General features: G+C 40.4%; 1 pseudogene; it reads left to right on the forward strand.

Moving 5' to 3' along the window:
* The first annotated feature begins 475 nt into the window (after positions 1 to 475).
* Positions 476 to 21995, forward strand: LOC117031539 (60S ribosomal protein L15-like; annotated as a pseudogene).
* Positions 21996 to 23225: the final 1230 nt, after the last annotated feature.

The following is a 23225-nucleotide window of genomic DNA, read 5'->3' on the forward strand; positions in this document are numbered from 1 at the left end:
TTTCCTCATTTGCAAAGTGGGTAAAAATAATTCCTGATTTGCCCACCTCACACAAGTTCTTGTGAATGTGAAAATTATGAAGTGTGCTATGAAGACGTGAAATTACTCTTATATTGTTTTTCTGCATGTGGCATTTTTTTCACCTTAATCTGTTGCAAAATAATGTAAAGTCTTGTTGTGCATGCTGTTACAGACTTAGATAATAGACATAAAGAACCAAATTAGGAATTCAGAGTAAATTTGAACCCTTTTCTGCTCACTTGATCATTCACAAATGACTCAAGATAACTAGTGAAATTGACAGTTACTCATCCAGGGGAGGTGAAAAGACATGTCCTAATGAAAATATCACCTCGTTACGTCATAGAAATAAAGCTGAAACCAAAGGAATCACTCCATTTCCAATTGGTCACTTCCTTTGTGAAGGCAAAATCCATGGTTGTTCAACTAAGTAAGGAACACTGAACAGCTCCCGATGTCGGCAGCCAGTCTGGGAGATGCAGGGTTAACAGTATGTTTTGGAATCGCAGATTAAACGGAAGAGAGTTTGAATTCCAGTGTTGCCACATTCCATAATTCAGTGACCTTAGGCAAGTTAGTCATGGAGCCAGTTCCCTGTCTACAATGTGGGGATAATAGCAGTATCTACCTCATGGGGTTATCAGGATGACTAAATCAAATAATCCGTATAAGGCATTTTATGTGCCTAATATGTTGAATTTACTTGTTAGCTGCATTTATTAATAACAAAAATAGAGTAACCAAACTTTGAAAAATAAGTCATAGTTTAAGTGCACTCAAGAAACAGAAAATCTGAAAGGAATCCTTTATAACGTGAATAAGTACCTCTGTTTCCCTAGACTTTTAAGGCATTAGAACTGGAAGGGTCCCTGAAAGCATCTAGTCCCTCCCCCTATTTTGTATACAGAGAAACTGAGAACCAAGTAAGGATTTACCTGTCCCAAATTTTCTTACAGCTGGCAGCAATAACTAATGTAATCAGTAAATATTTCTTACTGATTACAAGACAGGCTATCTTCTGATGCTTGAACTTGCCTGGGTATGAAAATGTATGTGTGATGTGAACATATGAGAGAAGCAGGTTTTTCAAACACATAACAAACACACGAGTACCAATCCAAAACTTAACATGGTTTTTAATGAGCAGATCCTAATGTTTTCGCTTTAAGTTTCTCAGTTCCCCGTTCTTTCTCATTAGTCTCTCTCTCTGTCTCTAAAAATTCAGATAAGTTCAGGGAGTCCTATTCAAAGGAGTCCTGTAGGGAATGGAAGGCATGTGTGTAATTTATCTCTTGGTAATGTTTGGATTTTCAGATAAAGGGTTTAAAAAAAATCAAATACAAATTAAAAATAACTGAAAATTATAAAGTAGTAGCGTCTTATAATTTAAATTTGCATTTTAAATATTGGTCCCCTTATTTGAGATGTTTTCATTCTTACTGGCTAGATTGATAGCTCAATAAAATAACTTTATAGAATACCTCAGGGGCACTTTACAGAAGATGCAAATGTACTTCTTAAATAGGATTATCCTCACAGTTTATAACACCCAGATCAATGACTCAACAAACTTTACTGAATGCCCACTCTGTACCACCTACTACTGAGCAAGGCTGTCAAGCCACAGAGATGGACAGATATAGTCCCTGAGTTCTAAGTACGACAGCCTCATAGAGAGACATATACATCTTTATTGTAAGGAAATGTTTAGATTCTTTATATCCTGTTGAAACCTTCCTCAATTGATCCCACCCCTGCCTCATGCTCCCTGTATCTAGAAGCAGAATGTGGAGGGATTATAAGAGGGTGGGGTCTAAAGTTAACAGTTAAGTAGGGGGCAATGTTGGGTGGAGAGGGACAGTGGAGGGAGCGCACTAGATTGGAAGTCAGGCAAGGTGTCTCGAGTGTGATAAGCAGGCCAGAGCAGGGACTTGTCTGGGGCAGACATGGCCACAAGCCATAGTTCTGTCCCTTCTCTCTGTAGAAAACTCTAGAGTCATTGCCAGAATGTGAGATGTTAGGCATTAAAAACTGGCTATTTTTAACAAATGCTGCCTTGTTCTAGAGTTATTAATATTTGCATATATACGTGAAACCTCCCTCTAGACTACAAACTCTTATACTCACCTTTCTATCTCCGCAGTATAGTCTAAGGGGAGGCTTGGACCACAGAAGTCCCCAGAAATGTGCTCACTCCTGTATATAGGGCCAGCTTCATGGACATGCAGCCTGTGAAAGAACTTTGTACACTCAGAGGGGCTGATGCAGCTGTGATTTAATAATAGTAATGCCATCATCTGTTCCAGAACTTTCTGTCATTCACTGACACTGTCCTATGTGCTGCAGATATAGAAGTTAGCAGACAAAGTCCCTGTCCTTACAGAGCCTACTTTCTAATAGGGAGAGATAAACAATAAGCAAATAAATAAAATATGATACCTATGATATGGTGATGAGTGCTTTGGAGAAAAGTGAGCAGGGAATGAAAGGATGGGGAATAAGGGGGGAGGAGTTGATGGTGGTTGCTATTTTAATTCGGGTGGTCAGGGAAGGCTTGACTGATTTGGGCGGGGCAGTTGAGTAGAACTGAAGGAGGTGAGAGGCCAGACAAGCTGATATCTGGGATGGCATTCCAGGCAGAGGGGCACCAACAAATGGCCTGAGGTGAGGGAGTGGTAGAAGATGGGTTTACAGAGGTAGCTCGGTACCTCTCGTGGGGATTTCAACACTGATTGAGATGCATAGTCATGGCATAGTTTCGAATAGATGAGTGATGCAAACTGATTTATATTTTTAAAGGATTATTCTGTCAACTGTGTGGAGAACAGACCACTGGGCAAAGGGGAGGCGTGGAAGCAGGGAGACAAGTTAGGTTTGGCAGTAATTCAGGTGAGAGATGATTAAGGTTGGAACTGTGCTGATGGTGGTGAAGAAGTGGTCCGATTCTGGAGCAGCTTACAAATTGGATATGGAGTGACAGACAGTCAAAGACTAGGAGAAGGGTTTTGGTCTGAGTAACAGGAAGGATGGAGTTACGGTGAACAAATGAGAAAGACTGGGAGGAGCGGGCTTGCAAGTGATGATCAGGAGTTTTGTGTTGGACATGCTAATAGATTAGGGAGAAAACAACAAAGGAGCAGAAAAAACAACATAGTGTCCTAGACAAGTGGAAAAAAATGTTTCAAGAAGGAGGGAGTGATCGACTTTGTCAAATTTTGCTAAGGATTTGCTAAGGAGGATTGAGAATTGTCTTAACAGTTTAATCCAATTCATTATAGACTGAAGAGCCCCGCAAGGTTAAATGACTTGGCCAAGGGCACAGACAGGACCAGCCACCTCATTTGCAGGGCCCAGTGCAAAAAGAAAATGCAGAGCTCCGCCCTCAAAAATCATTAAGAAGTTCAAGATGGCTACAGAAGAAAATTAAACCCAGCACAGGGCCCTACTTTCCTAAGTATTTCACCGGATCCTTGCAGCAGGCTTATAGAACAGCTATTATTAACCTCATTTTTCAGATCAAGACACTGGTGCTCAGAGTATAGAGTGATTTAACTAAGGTCGCAGAGTTAGGCTGGTAGTTTGAGCCTGGAACCTGAGCCATCAGCCTCCAAGTCTGGCCTTCTTCCTACTGGCACCAACTAGATATTGAAGGAGAGAATTGCCTTCCTGCCTCCTGACCCACCTGGAGCAGGTTTAAGTATTGAGGACTTGGTCGTGCACGTCAGAGGCCTGACTGAATTGGGTGGACGTGGGAGGGAAGGAAGCAGCACAGTGCTAAGAACTTTTGCCCTAAGGCTCTTGTCCATGGGGGTGAAAAGGGACACAAACGTGTCCCTTTAGTCACAAACGTGACCTGATAAAGGTGCCCCAAAGTAATGTGGTTTTAGGCTATATTGATAACATGATAGCACCCTGAAACCAGGGAGATCAGAGTCCTGCTACACTTTGGTTTGTCATTCCACACCAGAGTGTTATACTGTGACGACCATGTGAATGTACTAAAAAAACAGCAAGGAGTCTGGGACTCTACCTCATCCTGGCTGTATAATTTGGGGGGACATCACTCAATTCTTTCTGATCCTCAGTTTCTTCCCTTGTAAAATGGAGAAAAAGTAATACCTCACAGTGATCCTGTGAGAGTAAAAGAGATCATGGGAGCTTTTTATAAAATGAAAAGCACTGTGCAGCAAGAAGCGCCATAAACTCGGGGGGTGTTAATAGCATTATTAGAGCGTTCTAATGACGTACCTGGGCATTTTCCTTGAGTACATTTCAGTGGAAAATTCAAGAAAGAGAAGATATTGTACACTTCTTTTTCTTTGTGTTCCTTTCTTGCTAAAATACTTTTCAAAGAGTTTGAAATCTTTTCAAAGAGGGGATTGAGCTTTGTTTTCCTAAGTGGGAAATTCTTAATACTTCTTGTTTCCCTCTCTCACAATCTGTTGATGCAGGATAAAGGAGTCTGTCTCTGCTAAAACAGATGTTGCTGTACGCATACAGATAACATGTTCTCGGACTTCAGAAAGGCTATCTCCCCCTCAGAGCCAGTCTCCTCTGTTCTTTATTTCTGCTAGAACACGAGTCCTATGATCCTGGTCATCTGGTTATAAACCTTCAGAATTGTCTGACTCGGCCTCCTCACTCTGCTTCTCATATCCGGTTGGACACAGTTGTATGAGTTCATTCTTCCCAGGGTCCTACATGCTCATTCCCTCTTTTCCTGCCCCCCCCCCCCGGCAGCCGAGAGGGGAGCCTCAACTTCTCATTGGAAATATTGGTCAATCTTCCTAAGTGGTTGATGCGCTTTCAGCTCCCTTCACCCTCCCCAGACCATCCTGTGCGGCCAGAATATTTCCCCTAGAGCTGGCTCTGAAGTGGTCACTATCTTGCTTAGTTAGCATCCTGTAAAGTCTCTGTATTACTTGCGGAAGAAAGACTAAATTTCTCAGCCTGGCATTTAAAGCCAACTTCCCAATATTCTTTAACATTACTTTCCTGAAAATACCCAGTGTTCCAATTAAACAGTGCTACTTGCCCTCCGTCCTCAGCCTTGACTCTTTCTAACATTCACAGTACCTTTATTCACACCTCCTGGCTCCTCAGTGTTCTTCCCTTGCGTCTGTCCATTCAGACAGTGAGTGCCTCCATCACAAAGCCTGTGATGATGATGATGATATGTTAGCCATTCTACAAACACATAGTGGGTACCTGACATTTTACATGCATTATCTTATTTAGTTCTTCCAACTAATGTTATCCCCATTTTACTGATGAGGAAATTATTGTTTAAAGAAGTTATTATTCCAGAGTCACATAAGCACATAAGTGCCAGAATTGGGACTCAAAACCAAGGCTGTCTGACCATCCATCCTATTACCTTTTCCTACCTAGAAGTGATCTCTCCTTTCTGAGCTATAAGCACACTTGATTTGAGCTTCTTGTATGGTAAATATCACATCATTTTTTATTTTATTGTCCATGTGTACACATTTTTTCTACAATATTCATTCAGCAAACATTTATTGAACATTTGTCTCTTGCCAGCCCCTTTGCTAAGAATTGGAGACATAGAGAAGAATTAAACAGGATTTAAATATTTCTTTCAAGAAATATTCTAATTGAGGGTGATTGACAAGTAAATCTGAAATTTAGAATATAATACAGTGTGATAATTTTAATATCAGTATTTCCAAATGTTCTTACAGTAGAGGTGAAGTGCTTAATTCTGCTGCCATAGAAGTGAAAAGGTAAGGACATATTGTGCATCCTATGGCTATAATTCTCTTTATTCATAACTATCTTGGAATGACTGCATTGGTCAACAGGTAGAGTTAGGAAAATGAAGAGCCTCTATACGTATATAATAGTGTTACATATTTTTTCACTTTACAGTAGTGTTGTTTTTTGGTTTTATTAATTTCACAGAAATAATAATAGCCAATATTCAACCTGCTTACCATATCCCAGGCACTGTTCTAAGCACTTTGTGTATAATTCATTTTGAGCATCCTTTACAACATCCTTGAATGTAAGTACATTGATATCCCTATTTTATAGATGAAGAAGCTGAAGCATAGGGCATTGAACCGGTGCCCTAAGTCGCACACCTAGTAAGTGGCAAAGCTGAGTGGTTTGGATCTAGGAGTCCATATGCTTAACCACCTTGCTCTCCTACCTCTCAATTCTACTTCTTTCATATTTAATAGAATAAGGTAGCAATATATTTTCTTTTCCAATCACCTCTCCTTTCTTCCTTTTTCCTCTCTCCCTCATGCTCTTCCTCTTTCTGCAGTTAGTTGACTATCTATCTACTCTGTGACCAAAACTAGGCAGGGTGCTGGGAATACAAAGGCAAATGTAAAAAAACAGCATAATAGAAAATTTAAGGGAACACAGAGGAGCGACATATAACCAAGATGGACGGACAGGATCAAAGAAGTCTTTCTGGAATACATGATCTTGAGCATAGTTTTGAAGGGTGAATAGGAATTTACTGAGACACAGCAAGGCTAAGAGGAAACAAATACGGCCTCTGGGGTCAGATCCAAGTTCATTCAAATCCGGTTCTGAGTGACCTTGGACAAGTTACTTAAAATCTACCAGTCTCAATTCTCTCATATAGAATGGGCAGTATAGCCCTTACCTTTCGTGACTAGACTGAGAAGTAAGAATGATGACGTATGGAAAGCATCTGCCACACAGCAGACCTTAACGCACTGGCTGTTACTATGCTTGTTCATAATCTCGATGATAATGAGAAGTGACATGGAACCACTAAATAATAAAGCTAGGCAAGGCATTCGTTCTTTTATGAATAAATAAATGGAGATCCGGAGAGAGGCAACTGTCACACAGGTTTAGTGGCAGTTGGAACTGGAATCCAGATTCTCTGAGACATCTACCATTTTCCCTTCACCTGTCTGGTGTTCCAAAATCTCCTATCTACAAGTCAATCTACTTCATCAACTGGCGTAATGAAGTACTTCCCAAACTTTCCAATTGTTTACATTCATATTCTTGTAATAACATCTTCTATATTATTATATACTTTATATTTTCTTCAAATAAATTTTACTAAAAATATTTAAAATGGAAATTTTATGACAGCATTGTAAATGGAAAACCAACAATATCACCTGTGAAATCACAGGTTTGTGGCATGACAAATTATATTTCTTCTAACGCACATTAAAATAAATACTGAACTATTAGAAAACAAGTTGTTTCATCTACAATTATCTGCACTTCCCCAAGTGGAATGCATACCGCATCTTGGTAAATGTAGACCTATGTAACTCATCAGTGAATTCTTTTCATTTCACAGAACTTCTAGATCATGTCCGAATCTATCCTAAAACCAAACTTCCCTTTGTAGTGGGTGGTTTATAATTCAGAAGGGACAGAGCAAAGACCCAACTCACTTCCTGGCCTACCATTGTTCCTCATATCAGCTACTCTCAATGACACACCTCTAGTTGAAGACTATCCTCTTCTATATTTGCTATTTCTTTACCCCTCGGAGTTTTAGCTACCTACTCTGACATAGAATATGTACTAGAACTTAACATGGTGCTTTAGTCCTGTTTGTTTGGAAACTTCAACTTCCTGCTTCCAGCCGATTCTATCTCCTGGACTTAGAGTTTAGAGATAGAATAACCGAGATCAGTCCCTGCCCAAAAGGACCACTGCTGACAAATTGCAACCTTCCACAGGGTTCAGCCCCCAATGCCTGCCAGAGCACCTGGCACAAAGTATATACATACGTTCAGTAAATAGTCATCACCTGAACCAATCAAGGTTGAGGTGCCTCTGGCTACAATTGCTGCCACTATAGGTGGACATCAACAGCGATTGCACTATTCTCACCTGTCAACTAGGCCATGAGCTTTGGCTCCAGCACTTTCCCTTAGAGACAGCCTGCCTTGCTCCCTAATTGTCGGACACTCTCTGGTCCCCCTCCTTCCACGTCTCCTCAAGGTGAGTTAGCACTGGGGATGCTTGCATACCAAACACATAGCTGATTGATATTCTGTCACAATCTGCTCAAAAAATGTTAGGACTTTTTGTGTTTTGTGTGGGGTTTTTTGTTTGTTTTTGTGTTTTTTTGTGACACTTTGGTTGTATTTTAGGTTGGGGAGAAAAGGGAAGTATTTATGTTAACAGGCAGAAAATGTATTGCCATATCTTTCTTGCTTAGCATTCTCCTAAGCAGCTGTGAGCACCTTTAACAGATGGAGCTAAGGATATGCTCAGATCTGACTTTAGCATATACGAGGTCGGACATTAACTTCGTGAACTCATCCTAGAAAAAGTGCCACATACCTCGTTGCTGAATATCACTACGGTCACCTTTGAAGTACTCCCCTTGGGAACCTATGCACCAACGCCAGCACCTAGTCCACCCTTCAAAGCAATTTTGAAACTCTTTTTCTGGAATGGCCATCAGAGTTGTTGTCATATTACCCTTGATGTCCTGAATGTCATCAAAATGTCTTCCTTTCAATATTCCCTTTATCTTTGGGTAAAGAAAGAAGTCATTGGGGGCCAGATCAGGTGAGTAGGGAGGATGTTCCAATACAGTTATTTGTTTACTGGCTAAAAACTCCCTCACAGACAGTGCTGTGTGAGCTGATGCATTGTCGTGATGCAAGAGTCATGAATTGTTGGCGAAAAGTTCAGGTCGTCTAACTTTTTCATGCAGCCTTTTCAGCACTTCCAAAACTTGGTTAACTGTTTGCCCAGTTAGTACAAATTCATAAAGAATAATCCCTCCGATATCAAAAAAAGTTCAGCAACATCGTTGCAACAAGTTCACGAACTTAATTGTCAGACCTCGTATCCTGGGCAAGTTCAACATGAATATGAAGACTTCCTTTGTGCTTCTTTATGTTCTGTATTGTCACCCTTCATTGTTAGCACTCTCATCTCATTTTAAGGAAACCAGCCTGGCTCAGCCATGATAGACACCGGTGTGGGAGTCATGCAGCAAAGTCTGGTACTCCATTAGAAGAAAAGAAGGTGGCAGGCCTGGTCCAGCACTTTTAATGAGCCCCCTCCTCATCAGCAGGAGCACATCTTACTCTAACATGTAAGTGTCAGAATGTCCTTGGTAATCAAGAGAGAAGTTAAAACACAACAGAATAGCCATCCGCAAAGACTGCCAGCAATACCCAGAATTACCCATAATTCTTCTTGACTTCTTGGACTTCTTGATAAAAACAAAAATAGGATGTTACATGTTATTATTGATATAGCCTTTATCGTTAAAATTGGATACTGCACTTCACTTCTCAGGAAACATGAACTAGTAGGAGCAATTATCACCCTGCAGAGTATGTGGTGCAGTGGATAGAGCCTGGACTCTTGGATCAAAAGATAGGCAGAGTATCTATTTCCACAGAGCTGCTATTAGCTTCTGTTTTTACCCAGTTCAGCTGGGTGTGCAATACTTTGTTCTCATGCAAGGAGGCTAGGTAGAATCTTGTCAGACAAAACTTAAATAACTTGGTCCATCCAACTAAGGCAGACTTTCCTTTCTAGAAAATTACACACCTACCCTGACCTGTGGAAAACTCCATTCCCATATCCCACTACCAAATATGGCACCCAATTGGATTTAGTCATCTCTGAGGAGGGATGAATAGAGTGAACTTTCACTAATCCATTCAATTTAATTCCCCTTTAATGGGAATTAAATTAAGATCTCAATAATACATGATGACAGTTCTGCTTTCTAGTCTTATAGAGAAATTATGCCTCTGGCTCTAAATCCTAGTTATTTCTGACAGAGGAAATAGATAATTGATCAAGTAATAGAGTTGCCATGTTGTAGGGAGCAGAAGGAGTGAAAAGACTGGATTGATGACGAGGTGATGGAATAAGTAAGTAATGAGCTGGAGACTTTTTGGCAAGTTAGACGGATACGGGGCTGGGCAGGAGAGCTATTTATTTTGGAAATTACTTGCAAGCTGATAATTATACTTCATGGAGTTACATGAGCCTGGGACACAGTAAACACTAAATTTTATAGAATGTCATAGCTGGAAGAAATCTTTAATGTCATCTAGTCACATTTCCCAAGAGATGCCTGAAAGCCCTCTACAGACTTGATTTACTAGAAAATGTTTCTAATTTTAAACATTGTGTTAAAGAAAATCCAGTGGCCACTTTTAAAGTAAGCCCCACGTTATAGGTCTGTTTCTTATTTCATGACCCTGGGAAACTTGCTTCATTTTTATGGGCCATTGCTCAGAATGTGACTTTGGGCAAGTCATTTCACCTGTCAAGATATTAGTTTCCTTCTCTATAAATAACAACCCCAGCTCTATCTCACCCATCCCACGGGGTGGATTACAAGCTGAAGAAGATAGAAATGGAAGTGTCTTGGTAACCATAAGCCATGGTGTACTTTTTAAAACATAAAAAGTGCTGCCATTGGCTTCTACTTGCCCTCACCAGCTATGTAAGAGTAGCAATATCTCATCCCTCTCCATTCTACTCAGAGGTTTCTCCTTGTTGCCCATAACTCCCTTCATAGAGTTAACTACAGATGGAGCCCTACAAGAGCATTCTCCAAGGGGTCCTGTGTTTTTTAATACACACACAAAAAAACAAGGAATAAGTTTGTGCCCGTTGCAGTGCCTACTGGGGAAACGGCCAGTGTGCAGTGAGGCTTTCCGTGGGAACAGCTGCAGGCCTTTTGCTTTTCCCCACATCCTCAACTACCAGGGCCACTTGTGCATAGGCCTCTCTCAGTGTGAGTGAACCCCAAGGAGCATGGCAGCAGCACACCACATAGAGGATCCTCATGGTCTTCGTTTTTGGTCACAGTCGAACTTCATAATGGCACAGATTGTCACTCATTTTAACAGACATTTAGCAAGTGTTTGTTATGAGTCAGGTCCTGTGCTTTCAACTGGGGGTAAGAGATGAGTCAGATGTGCTGCTTGCCCTTGAGACCTCACAGTCTAGTAGGAGAAACAGACCCATGAGTGTCATACACAGGATGTGTTATGACCAAAGCCTGCACAGTATTTGGGCACAACTGATGGATCCCTTAAGTCTGTCAGAGGGCTCGGGGTAGGCTTCTCAGAGGATATGAGATTTAAGTGGAACTTTAACAGGGTGTAGAAATTCCCCAGGGGGGAAAAAAGGAGGGTGGGTATTTCAGACAGGTGGAGCTGCAAGTACAAAGGCACAGAGATGAGAGGGGACCTTGGTTCGGGGTAACAGGGAGGCTGGAACATGTGCTACACATCAAGGAGTGGAAAGACCTGAAAGGTAGTTGGGCCTCTATGGGGAGCCACTGAAAGGTTTTAGGGAGGAGAATGTCACAGTCAGGTAAGGTTCTTAGAGCATTTAGATGGCAGTGGGGGCGCTGGGTGGGAAAGGAGAAAAAATAAATTAACGGAGGGTATTAAAGGAAGGGACAGATTCTAGAGAGATTTAGAAGGTAGAATTGGTAGATCTTAGTATGAGAAATTCTAAGAGCTTCTGGCACAGGAAATTAAAAGAGAAAGAGGCAGACTGAAAAATGTAGTGAGGGTCCACAGGTAAGATGACAAGATACCTTGCATCAAGCAAATCAGACCTTGACTTCAGTTTCTTGACTGCCTAGCCAAGATGGCCTATGTAATGTTTGTGGACAGGAGATCAAAACGTTTTATTACAAATTACTTTTACAGCTACAAAGGTGGATTCAACAAATGTAGCTGTCTGGGTCAGTGTTCCTTTCTTCTTCTCTCCTACCCCACATGTCTTAACCCCAAAGCTAATTGCTTTGTCAAGGAGGCTACCTTCCCCAGATAGAAAAAGGCCATGTTTGGGTTAAGAATTGACAAATAGCTGTGCTAGGACCTCCATTCTAAGTTCTCCCTAGAGCCATGCATTATCACTAAGAACTGCATAGCTCAGAATGCTCTGCTGCCTGTGGCATACAATTACATGGTTGCATAGGGCAAATTCCCAGAAGAATCGATATTTGAGCTGGGTCTTAAAGAAAAGCAAAAGAAAAATAAGTACACTAAAATTATATCCTACCTAGTTTGACCCTTTCCTAGAACTACACCTAGAATGCTCTAGAGCAGAAGTCTCCAATAGAACTTTCTGCAGTGATGAAAATGTTCTTCTGTACTATCCAATATGATAGCCACTAAGCACATATGGCTAGTGAACACTTGAAATTGGCTCATGTAACTGAGGCACTGAAGTTTCTACTTAATTTTTATTAAATTTAAGTAGCCACCTGTAGCTAGTGGCTGCCATATTGGACAGCAGAGCTCTGGATCCCACTTGGCATGCCTCAATTCTATTTCACATGCTCATTCTTTGCTTGATTCTCTTTGTGACCCTTGCCTGCCTCTGTTCTCTTCTGCCTGGTCCCTCCAGTTTGATGGACTAATTCCAACATTGGTTCTGTTTCCTGGTTATTGATTTCCTCTCTCTCTCATCACAACAGAACCCTGGACTATCTTCCGTTTGACTCCGGCTTAATACCGCCCCAACCTGTGCTGATGTCCGGGCCTAGATAAAGTAGCTTCACAGAATCCTGTCCAGACACACTTGGCCCTTCACCAGGCCCTATGCACTCCCTTGTTTCTTTTGCAGGCCACTTTAACCAGCCAGTAGTGACCTGGAATATTCATTAAAGTTTTCCCTCCCTGACAACTTGAGTTAGAGGACGGAATAGTTGAGATGGAGATATAAGTGTTGGGAATAGAGAGGGAGGGTTGAATGAATACTCTGATTAGAGGTCTCGGGTAGTAGATGAAGGGCTCCATCCTGAGGCCTTTTCTGTCAAGTGTTTTTTAACTTTGATTTATATAAAAATAGCAATATTGATAGACTGATTACATTTGTGGATGGAAAGGATCAATTCAAGATACAAAAAGGCTCTTGACAGGCAAAAGCATTGGAAAATATAACACGATTAAATATAATGATGATAAATCTCAGATCCTGTATTTGGTTCTAAGTGGCTAATTGCCAAAGTACCAATATATGGTTTACAAGACTTGGTGGTTTTAGCCAATTACGAATCAGTGCTGGATAACAGAAAGGTAATACACTCCTGGAAAGCACTAATAGAATCATCCAACAAGAGTGTTTATATCCAAAAGAGATCTTATTTCCACACTGATCAGACCACACCTGGATCGTTTCAGGTTCTGAGAACCTCACTTTTAAGAGGGAGCGGTAACACTGACAAACTGAGTGACCACAGTGGTAAAGGGCCTGGTAACCTGTCATATAACCTGGTAACCGGGACAATTGAGCCTTAGAAGAGCATACAGTGGGGGATAGTGTCCCTGTCCTCAGTCTCTGAAGGGCAGTCATAGAGCAGGGAGCAGACATGCTCCAGAGGGCAGAGCAAAACCAATGAGTGAAAATTCAAGCAGATTTCAACTCAGTGTTTCCAATTATCAGAACCGTGATTTTTGGCAGTTTAAGCTGCAGAGGCAGAGTTCAGTAGAGACCCTGGAGGAATGATGTTAAATATGCCCCAAAGCCAGTCTGCTCAAATATTGATTGTCTCCACAGTGATGGATAGTTAATTCAAAATGCGTAGGCCTTATACTTGCTGGCCCCGTTTAGCTTACAGGTGCTATATTAAGTGTCAGACTCTTCATTCCAGCTCCGCATTCTAATTAAATAACCTTGGCTCCTTGTATGTAAGAAACAGGTTTCAAGCACAGAACCTCGAGCACCAAGCAGAATGGCAACGTAATTTTAGCTCCTGAGCAAAATGGGTCTCATAACAATGTCAGTACGGCATGCACATTAACATTTGAATATGCTGGATAATAAGCGTGATAATTACTTTGAGAAGGACACTTGAAGAATAAAATAAGCCGGGATCATTACAGGAGAAAGGGGCTAGCAATTTCTGGCATGGCGGCTGCTTGATGTTCAACAGTACACGATGGCTCTCCTCGCAGGTAAAAGGTAATTACTGTGATTATATTACGTAATGTAATGATAGTGGCAGGAAGCGATCACAATTTCATTGGAAATAAGTTTGTGGTATAGTTTTTTAACTATCGTCAGATTTATTACTAATAAATTAAAATTTGACCTCAGTTGGTTGTTTGGTTCTTTGAACAGTTTAAATGTGAACCCACTACTATATCACTAATCTCAGTTTTGCAGAAAATGGCTGACAATTTTCAAGGGAGATGAGACACTGAGATGGGGGGGCCTCGGGTTGGATGTGGGGACATGATAATCAGCCTGTGCTGGAATAGAAGCTGTAATGGGAAGCTGGTGCCCCACACCTTGGCTGACCTAGACCAGCACTTCTTGAAGTCTGGTCTGCAGACCTCTTGGGGATCCTGATACTCTTTCAGGGGGTCCATAGATCAAAATTATTTTTGTAATAATATTAAGATGTCATTTGACTTTTTAATAGTATTGAGAGACTACATCTTGTATGATTCACTTTATATGAAATGTCCAGAATAGGCAAATCTATTGAAACAGAAAGCAGATACCTAATTGTCAGGGACTAGGGAAGACCAGGATCGGGGGTGACTGCTTAATGGGCACGGGCTTTCCTTTCGGAGTGATCATGTTCTGGAACTGGATAGAGGTGGTGGTTTAGTACATTGTGAATGTACTAAATGCTACTGAATTACATTCTTTAAAATGGTTACAAGGGAATTTTATATTATATGAATTTTGCCACAAAAAAAGACAAAAAAATAAAAATAAAAAAGTTAGCACATTGTATGGCATGAGAGGTTCTTCCCATCCAGCATTGAAGCTGCTTGGGTTTTTTCCTGGAAGTTCTCCTCTTTGCCAGGTCTTTCAATAGCTATAATTCTTAAAGTAATGAAACATTTTCCTTGTTCCCCTAACATGCTAGGCTCTTTAAAACCACTTCTTTGGTCTTTGCCTAAGCTAGTTTCTCTACTTGAAATATCCTTTCTGTCAACCTGGAAAGCTATTACTTATTCTTCGAAGCCCATCTAAAAATGACACTCCCTTGGTGAAACCTTCCTGGGCCTACCGCAAACCCTACCCCAAGAAGAATTGTCCCTTCCCACAATGTGGATTCTTATAGTACTTTGGTCATATTCTTTATATCATATTCCTGATATGAGATCTTGTCATGTTGTATGACTATTATAATAACACTTTTTGTTAATGTGTCTTTCTCTCCTAAAAGGTGACTCTTAAGAACAGGAGTATTTTCTTATTACCCTTAAAGCCCAGTGTTTCTCTCTCTCTCTCTCTCTCTCTCTCTCTCTCTCTCTCTCTCTCTCTCTCTCTCTGACATAGCTATCTAAATGCTGTCCTAATTAATAACTTTATGTTAAGTACTTTTTAAAGTCTTTACAAACATTGTAAAGCCTTTTAAATGTTATGGATTAAATGACTCATTTAATCCTTATAATTTTTTATGTACATTTTATAGGTGCTTAAGCTGAGGAAACAAAAACTTTAGGGTCAAAAGAGATGGTCAAACAGTAAAATCATGTGGTAGCATCTTGTGTCAAACTTGGCATGTGGTTGGTGCTCAAGAAATGTCTCTTTCTTGTGACAAAAGAAAAAAATGGCTAATAATATTAACTACGTGACAGAGATCCATTACTATGACTTGTTAAATGTTTCCATCTCTGTTTTAGATCTCAGAGTGTCAGAGCTGTGAGGGACCTTGGTTATCTCCTTGTGGAAGCTAGCGATAAGGCAGGGGAGCTCCAAGGTGATCCTGTGGGAGAAATATGGATCTGGAGCTTAAGGGGAGAGATCAGGAGTAGGGAAAGAAATCTCCCAGATGTGGAGAAAGTGAATAAGTTAATCAAGAGAGACAGGGTAGCTTAAGATGGTTATTCAACCAACACTTAGGAAACGCCCCTGTCAGAGGAAGGCAGGAGAACAAGGAGATGGGAGAGTCACAGAGCACAGTGCAAGATGCCCTGGAGCATGTATTCTCAACAGGAGTACACCGCGCTTCAACTCAAAGAGCACTGTAAGGCTCCCCACAAAACCCAGCTGCGGTCTCTTGTCCTATCCCACCCTGTTGGATCTCCCCAGAGGCAACTACTGCCAAATCTTTTAGCTGTTTCTTCTGATGTTTACCTCCATATTTACAAACACATGCTTCTGCTGAGATTTCTTGATTTTTCCACGTTAGACATTTCCTATTGACTTCCTACTATTAGAAGATTAGGATTTAGGTTTCTGCTACCACTCCTAAAAGCTGAGTGAGCACTAGTAAACCGGAAACTAAGAGACATATCCAAAAAAGAAGGCAGCTGCTACTTAGCAGGTTATTGCCAGAAAATGCAGCCACACATTGGCAGAATGTGTCCAAGTATGTTCATTTGTAAGTAACTAAAACACAACTGAAAAAATTGACTTATAACAATGAAGCTCACACTAAAAGTCCAGGGTAATTCAAGCTGCAGGTTGGTTTGATTCAGCAGAATACCAATGTCATCAAAGCTGACTTTGATGCGAGGTAGTTGCCCACAAGGGCCAGAGCTCCTTACTCATATCCAGAAAGATAAAGGTCACTTCTGGAAGCTTCTTTCTCAGGAGCCCCTAGCAAACCTCTGTTAACTAGATTGCGTCATGTGCCTGCAGGGGCTACTGTGGGGCTCTGCCCAGATCCCCTCTTCAGGGTGGACACACCCATCCCTCAGCTACTGGGAATATTCTTGCTCTCAGCCTCAGAAAACCACTTCCCCCAAGGTTTTACACCTCTTCCATGGTGCAGCCTGAAGAAAGTAACAAGCTAATACGAGAATACAAATACCCTTACTTCAATTTGGGGCAACTCTGAAGAGCCCTCCCCATTCTTGAGTCCCTGGTGGCATGAGCTGAGGCCTTCGTTGTAACTATTACATTGCAGCTATTGTGGTGGTCTGCCTTTCTCTACACCCACCCTGTCTTTTTCACGTCCCCATTCGCATATGTGCCGAGAGCATTCCTCAGTAAACCTTCTGTGTGCAACTCTCCATCTTGGATTCTGTTTCTAGGGCAGCCAATCTCTAAGACGGTGCTTATTTCTGCATCAATAAAGCTGAGAAGAGGTGGGACTGTGCTGACGAATGTGGACTAGTTTGCGTGCCCTATCCTAGAACAAGGGGTGGGATCAGGCTCTCCCAACACACACAGGCTAAGCCAGGAAGGGTGGGGACTAGAACAAAACTTTCAATTGTTATAAAAATGAGAAGAATTATATTGGGGAGGCAACTGCACAGATCTTTTCATCTTTCAAAAGAAGCCAGAAATAGTTCATGTAAAAAAAAAACTCATGATGTTGTAATGTTAGAAATTAATTGAGATATTTTTAAAGGCTATGACGAGTCAACAAGACACGGTCCAATACTGGCCCACATCTCAGCAATTTGCAACCTCGACCAGAGAGAACACAGATGTAGTTTGTAGCCACAGACAGCAAAGCTAGGACTAGTAGTTATGTGAAGTCAAGATTTCAGCTCAGCCTAAGGAACAATTTCCTAATGATTTGAACACTATAAAAATGGAACGAAGTACCTCAGGAGGAGGTGAGTTCCTTGGCACCAAAGTTCAAATTTGAGTCTTGTTAGAATTGGAACTATTTGATCTTTGAGATCCTGGATAGCCATATAAAGTGCCACATATTCATAAAATTTCACTGATACACTCTTACCCTGATAGCAATGGCAAATACAGCATTGGGATTGCACCAAGGGTACTACTGAAACACAACTAAGTTTCTTTTCCTGAAATACACACTCCACTGGACTCATCACTTTTGGATATTTACTTCAGTATTAAAGAAAATAAAAGGTGAAAATCTAATCACGGTATTCACAGCCTTGCTCTTGTTTTAGATATAAAAATGCCACTAGCAAACCCTTTACCGATATCGTATCATGATAACCTCTGTTGCTTAGAAATTAGCATTATATTCTAGCATGTCAGAGCTGGAAGCATCTCAAAGATCATACAGTTTTGCTCCTTCATTCAATAGAAGACATAGAGAGGGTAAGTAAACCACCCAAATTACACAGTAAAGCCAGGACCAGGGTCCAGATCTCTTTACTCTCAGAGCAGAGTTCTTGCTGCAACCGAGCAGCCTATTTTTTGTCATTAAGCTGATATAATTCCCTATTGTCCAGCTATCCCAGAGTGACAGGACTTCTGGGCTAATATACTTTAAGGTTCTCACAGACAGGAGGTAGACAGTCTCTGGTGCCCATTCTTTCAGCAGCCTAGAATGCCTAACCATTCATAGAGAGTCTATTTGATTGTATTCAGGGTTTTGTTTTTGTCTGTTTTGAACAGGGAATATGTTCACATAGTTTTAAAATTAAAGGTGTGCACTAAATTTCACTCCCACTTCTTCCCTATATTTATTCATCCTCATTTTACCTATGAGGAAACTGAGACTTAGGGAGCCTCAGTGAGTGAAAGAATGAAAAACTAACCAAGTCCAAATTCAGTGTTCTTTCCCAATGTCACTCTACCTTTAGAAAGCCGCACAGTGTGTGGTGAGAGCTTAGCTACCATGTTTCCCCGAAAATAAGACCTAGCCAGACCATCAGCTCTAATGCGTCTTTTGGAGCAAAAATTAATATAAGACCCGGTATTATTTTAATATAAGACCAGGTATAACACAATATGATATATAATATAATATAATATAATATAATATAATATAATATAATATAATATAATATAATATAATTGATATATAATGTAATATAATACCGGGTCTTATATTAATTTTTGCTCCAAAAAACACATTAGCGCTGATGATCCGGCTAGGTCTTATTTTCAGGGAAAAGCGGTACCAGGAACAGGATAAAAGATTCCTCCCTTTCTCTTCTCATAGCAAAAACACTTGGTCTCGAGTTCAGTCACCTCACATGTGGGTTACTGTCACAGGCTTTTAATTAGTCTCCTGCTGCAGAAATAGTTTTAACCTAAATGAGCATGTATTACATCCAGTTTCCATTTTTAGCATATGTGTAAATTTTGCTGATCCTTTAAAAAGCCTAGTTTTTATCCTTTACCTCCACATAGTAGCAACAACTCCATTTGTGTGTTAGTGAAAAGGGTCATGCAAAGGAGACATGCTCCAGCTCAGAAACAAGGCTGGTCACCAGAAAAAAGAGACTTGATCAGAAAATGGATGAATAAATTATAATATATTCATACATTGGAATACTACTCATCCATAAAAAGAAATGAGCTACCAATGCATCCATCAATCCAGATAAATGTCAAAAATATTAAGTGGAGTGAAGGAAGTCAGACACAAGAGAGTACATGTGGTATGATTTCATTCATATGAAGTTCAAGAACAGGCAAAATCATCTCTTGGAGATATGATTAAAATAGGGTTGCCTCTGATGGGGCATTGGAAGGGGCACAGGGAATGCGATAGTGGTGTTTTCTATCTTGATTGGGGGTGTTGGTTACACAGATACACAACTTTGTCAAAACTCACCAACTGTATGCTTAACATCTGTGTGCTTTACAGTATGTCATTATTCCTCAACTAGAGACAGCGAGCAAGAGAAAGAGAGAGAGGCCAACCTGCTCAGGCTGTTGTACAAAGAACCTGGATGTCTGGTGAAAAACAGTGACGTCCTAGATGGCTTCCTGCCATCTCTCAACTTCTGGCTAAAACACATCTGAAGAAATGGGGAAATTAGGAATCTCCCAATTTCAGGCAAAATCTGACAGAAATGTAGTGCCAGAGGCTTAGCAACATCTCTACTCGTTTAAAGTGCATGCTGCAGCTGGATAAAGAAAATCTGACCCATTTTGAATTCGTATCATACCCACTTGCATTCCATGAGCAGACTGGCTGAGAAGAAAAGGTAGGAAGGCGCTTGGCCCCTCCCATACCATCTGTCTTCTGCCAGCCCTTTGGGAACAGATCTCTGAGGAAGGCAGAACACCTTTGCCCAGGGTCCACACCCACACTCAGAAGCCTCGTCTGCCAGCTTGCTTGCTTTTCAATTTAAATTTCGTTTGTTTCAGAGTAATACATGGACAGAGTTCTAAACACCAACTACAACTACTACAGAGCTTGTTACCAAAACAGCCTTTTGCCTCACCCCTCCCACTTCACTCCCCATTCTCCAGAGACAGCAATTTCAATTCTTTTGACTGTTGCCTCTGGTGTTTGCCTCCTTTTATATAAATAATGTGGTCATATTATTTTTTATGTTTTTAAATTAATTTTAGACATTAATAGTTACCATTAATTATTGACTTCCTACTATGAAAAATATGAATTTGGGTCTCTTACACCCTCACTCCCACACAGCTTTGACTTTCTCCTCCTTTCGGTATTGGTTAGTTATGTTAATATGACTACATAATGTTTACAGATGAACCATGTAACATACTATAACTACATTTCTTGTGCAACTTTTTGTTTTTCCTGGAGTTCAGAATTCTTTTTATTGTTTTCATTTCTCTGCCTATCAGAACTGTAAAATCTCCCCTCAGTGTGGTTACAGAGGTTATCATCTTCATTTTTATTTTCCAACATCCTTCCTGGAGCTCTCTTGCCCTCTTGTTCCATCTATACTGGGTTGCTCTCCTGGCTTGCTGTATAGCTACCCTTGTGGTAATATATTTTCCAGTATCTTCCTGAGAAAGGGTATGTGGAAGGTTAATATTTTGAGATCGTGAATGTCTGAAAATATTTTTATTCTTTCACTCTTGAATGATAGTTTGGCTGCATGTTAACTTCTGAGTGGAGGATCTTTTTCCTCAGAATTTCCTCAGAAGGCATCAATTGCTCCACTGTCTTCTAGTTTCCTGTGTTTTATTGACAAGTCTCACTATTTTGATTTTTGATCCTTTCATTATGACTTTTTTTTTCTCTTAGGACACTTTTAGGATCTCTGGCTTTCTGAAATTTCATTATAATATGGCTTGGTGGGCCATTTCAACCTGGAAATCCAAAGGAATTGTGTTGTATTATCGCTTGATAATTTCATCCTTTACAGTTATATAGGTACTGACATTTGGGGGTCTCACAATGAAATGTCACCTTGTTTCCTGATCACCATGGAGAGATGCCCACTAATTTTTAAGACCTACCGGAGCACACAGAGTTCCTAGTCACTTTTTAGTGCCTCTCCCATAAATATGAATGCATTCCATGCATTGTTTTTTCACTTTCTTCGTGGTGTCATTTGAAGCACAAAAGTTTTTAATTTTGATTAGGTCCAATTTATCTCTTTTTTTCTCTGGTATGTTGTGCTTTTGGTGTCATATCTAAGAAAGCTTTGCCTAATCCAAGGTCATAAAGATTTACTCCCATGTTTTCCTGTGAGTCTTACAGTTTTAACTCTTAAAAGTCTACCGTCTGCCTTTCCGTCTGGCCACTGCCATCAGGTAAACCAAGGTGAGCACATACAAGTACACCCAGGAGCTATGAAGAAGCAGTCCAATGTAATGCGGTTTCTTCTCAGAGTGCACTGCTGGCAGTACCGTCAGCTCTCTGTGCTCCACAGGGCCCCCAACCCGACCGGGCCCAATAAAGCATGCAGGCTGGGATACGAGGCTAAGCGGGATTATGTCATATATCGGATCCGTGTGCGCCGTGGTGGCCAGAAACACCCAGTTTCTAAGGGTGCGACCCATAGCAAGCTTGTCCATCACGGTGTTAACCAGCTAAAGTTTGCACAAAGCCTTCAGTCTGTTGCTGAAGAGTGAGCTGGATGCCACTGTGGGGCTCTGAGAGTCTTGAATTCTTACTGGATTGGTGAGGATTCTACATACAAATTCTTTGAGATTATCCTGATTGATCCTTCCATAAAGCTATCAGACGGAATCCTGACACCCCGTGGATCACCAAACCAGTCCTTAAGCACAGGGAGATGCGAGGACTAACATCTGCAGGCTGCAAGAGCTATGGTCTTAGAAAGGGCCACAAGTTCCACCATACTATTGGTTGTTCTCCCCATGCAGCTTGGAGAAGTCACAATACTCTCCAGCTCCACCATTACCGCTAATGAGTAATGTTTGTAAAATTGTACCTAATACACAATTTAGGATAGTTAAAAAACATCTATTATCCATTTTGAGTTAATTTTTGTACGTGATGTGAGATACAGGTTCAAGTTCATTCTTTTGCATGGGGATATATAAAAGTCCCAGCCCATTTGTTTAAAAGACTGTTCTTTTCACATTGAATTGTCTTGGCACCCTTAGGTTTTCAACCTTGTCATTAATTGAAACCTGATTGACAAAAATGTCTTAAAAATAATACCTAGTTTAGGCAAGGGTGAGCAGAAGTCTTAAACACTGTTAATGGGAGTATAAAAGTACAGCCTCTGAAGTGCAATTTGCCATGCATATCCAAATTTGAAAAATATATACTGATTTGGGAATTATACTTCTAGGAATTTATTTCTAGGAGCTAACTGTACAAAAGTGTTATATATAATGGTGAACTTGAATAACCTAAATGTTTATCAGTAGGAGACCAGGTGAACAAATTATGCTACATCCATACAGTGAAATATGATGCAGACTTTTAAAATGATGAAGTAGACTTATATTTGTTGTCTTGGAGGAATCCTTGTGACTTACTGCTACGTGAAAAATAAAAGCATGTTACAAAGCACCGTTATATAGTATGATTACATTTATAAAATATTATATATTTTACATATGCATCTTCATAGAGATAGCTCAGAAAATATTCACAAAATGATTAACAGCGGTTGCTGCTAGGTAATGAGATTTGGGCTGGCTTTCATTTTCTTCTTTATACTTTTTTTTTGCATTGCATGAATTTGCTACATGAATATGTATTGTTTTTATATTCAGAAAAAGAAAAGCTATTTTCATTTGTAGAATAATGTCTTCAAGGATTCTATAGAAGACTATTTAATAGCATGGAACTATATTAATAATATATTGTTAACTGAAAAAAGCAAGTTACAGTATCATCCCACTTTCAAAAAATTTTTTAAATATCATATATAGTATTTCCTAGGTACTTGAAAGGTTTTTTTTTTCTACTTACTATTTCTGAAATAAAGATGCCTCATAATCGATATGAATACTTAATGTAGTGGGTTCCCCCCTCGCTGCCTCCCTGAAAAGCTGTTATTAATGAGATGATGCTTCTGGCAATCTGAGACTTGAGAAAGTGCCATATGTGTGTACAGAAAAGACTGGAAGAATAGACACCAAAACGTGATCAGTGTGTGCTTAGCCCTGAATTTAGATTTTTA

This window comes from Rhinolophus ferrumequinum, chromosome 12, assembly GCF_004115265.2.
Source record: "Rhinolophus ferrumequinum isolate MPI-CBG mRhiFer1 chromosome 12, mRhiFer1_v1.p, whole genome shotgun sequence".
Classification (NCBI taxonomy): domain Eukaryota; kingdom Metazoa; phylum Chordata; class Mammalia; order Chiroptera; family Rhinolophidae; genus Rhinolophus; species Rhinolophus ferrumequinum.